We start from the raw sequence: 2,500 nt of genomic DNA, 5'->3' as shown, positions 1-2,500 counted from the left end.
TGTGAGACCACTGAAGATTCATACTACAGCCTACATTTTGACTTTTTCCAGGATATTTAGAGTCATACTTTGTGAACAATTATTTAAAAATGTTGTATTGATAAATACTTCAGATAATCACCTGTAGCTCTGTTTGTTCTGAGATAAAATTGTCAGCTTCCTCACCAGTTTATTGGAAGTTGAAGTTGCTGTTTTGGTTTATAGACAGACAGGAGCAACAGCTGATGGGGCCCAAGCAGATCACAAATACACGAGACAGGACCTTCATATGGATGATATAAACTGAGTTGACAGGGGGAAACCCTGTCCTCGTCTCAGTATAACTATACTGAGATACATATTTCATTTTACTGTTTGTCATTCTTGTTTAATCTGAACTAATTCTGACATGAAAACAAACGTTTAAACCCAATCCCGATTCCTAACCCTAAAATACCAATACATGAGATGTGTTGATACACTCTTTATTTGTCTATATTTGTGAGGACTTTGAAAGCCTTCAAGCACAATAGGGCACACACTTTCACGACAAACAGCAACGTCACTGCTTTGTTACTAATGTTGGAAAGTATAATGTGACTTTATGGACAAAAACCAACCGACTAGGGCTCAGGGGGTGACAGTTTGAGTTAAAAACAGGAGAACATACTTTCATAGTGAACCTGTTTTGCCAGCCTGCCCTGTGGATCGTATTGTGGCAGCTCATACCAGGATGACTACGAACAGACACACGTCAGAGCATAGCTTGGTAAACAAGTTATCAGCCCAATCTGACAGCTACAATAACAACATCACTGTCAGGTGGGACAAATCCTGTCAGCTGAGTTAAGAGACATTTAGAAGATTAATGTGTTTGCATATGTCATTAGTCCTTTCTGTAATAGAAAATGTTAAAACACAGTTTCAAATGTACTTCCATATCTTAAAGTGCCCATATTATGTTCATTTGCAGGCTCATAAATTGTATTTTGAGGTTGTACCAGAATAGGTTTACATGGTTTTATTTTTACCAACCACCATATTTTTGTTGTCCCGCACATTCCTGCAGATCCTGTTTTCACCCTGTGTGTTGAGCTCTCTGTTTTAGCTACAGAGTGAGACATCTCATTCTATACTATCTTTGTTGGGAGTTGCACATGCGCAGTAGCTAGGTGAGATCATATCAGCTAGATAACTCTTTCTCCCACTTTGATCAATACAAGGCAGGATTAGATGGGAGACTTCTTCTAAACATGGAAGTAGTTATTTTGTAGATTATGGTGAACTAGTGTGTGTAGTAGCAGTGTTTTGTCATTGAGAACGAGATAGCATGCAAGCGCCAGCATGTGCTACTGTTAGCCACCTCATCTCGACTTGTGATGTAGAAAGCTGTGCAGATTTTGAACAGCTCACCAGGACACTGAAGGCAGAGGACATCCAGAAACCTGTATTTCACTCAAAACAGCATGGATAGTTTTTTGCCCAGTTTGCATGCGCGTGGAAGCACCAGAGACACAAAATAATACCCCAAATCCCAAAGAAGTTGATTTTTTTTCATAATATGGTTACTTTAAGAACAAAGCCAAGGTGATTAATTTGAAAATTGTTAAGTCACAGAAAGTCTTCACTGAGCTGTGTCTCTGCCTCATGTGAATGTCACCAGTCTGCACATACCATAAACACGTGGACACAAACACGCCAGCACATAGAGTCAAAGCCAGCTTAACCACAGCAAAAGTCCCATGAACAAACTCGGCATGTGAGACCACAAAGCTATCCAGATCGAATCTAACTCTTTGTTTTTCAACACACATGCAGTTCCTGCACACTTCCTGTTTCGCTCCCTGCTAATTGTGTGAGAGATTGAGTGTTGACTCACTTCCTATTTTTACACAGAAACACAAACTTAGCCACCATTTCCTCTATGCTGTAGACGAGGGCAGCCCGTGTGGAGAAGAGTTGTGACCACGTGATCTCAGCCTGCAGTCTCCATCCAGCCTCCTAAGGACAGCTGCATTGGTCATTAAGAGATAGAAAGAGCACTGTTCTTTCACTCTACACCACAGATGATAGTAAGTGCTTTGTTGTGAGCCAAGACAAGACAGATCACATTACTATGTCACGCAGAGTTGATGCATCAACTGCAAAGTGCTGTTAATTAGCTTTAAGTCATATTTTCAAGTGGGGTTTTAGCAACTGCTGTAACCCTCCAAACATCATCTACAGTAGTAATCCTTATTTGGAATATAAAAACAGAACACTGTTATGTCAGAATCATGACACAACCCATTTGTCATAGTAGTACTTGCTACCTCTAAAGAGAAAATGCAGACAGGCAAGATTCTGTAGTATGTATCAAACCAGTTTCAGGCCAGCCTTTTGAGTTTCTGGTTAAGTTGTTTTGTTGATTGCTGCATATATTCTGTTGAGTCAGACTGTCCCTTTTAAGCAGTAAGCAGTTCCTAAATAAACCCATTTACCTTTCACATGGCTTGTGCATTTCCACCCCCCCCCCCCTTGC

At 40.4% G+C, this 2,500-nt stretch overlaps 1 protein-coding gene across 2 annotated transcripts in view; it reads right to left on the bottom strand.

The window, feature by feature from the left end:
- The window catches only part of zgc:100829 (SH2 domain-containing protein 4A), a 16,946-nt gene that overhangs the window by 12,142 nt on the left and 2,304 nt on the right, over nt 1-2,500 (bottom strand). The gene's annotated exons all lie outside the window — the stretch shown is intronic.

This window comes from Etheostoma spectabile, chromosome 13 (genome assembly GCF_008692095.1).
Source record: "Etheostoma spectabile isolate EspeVRDwgs_2016 chromosome 13, UIUC_Espe_1.0, whole genome shotgun sequence".
NCBI classification, from domain to species: Eukaryota; Metazoa; Chordata; class Actinopteri; order Perciformes; family Percidae; genus Etheostoma; species Etheostoma spectabile.
This window is presented reverse-complemented; position numbering and strand designations above follow the sequence as displayed.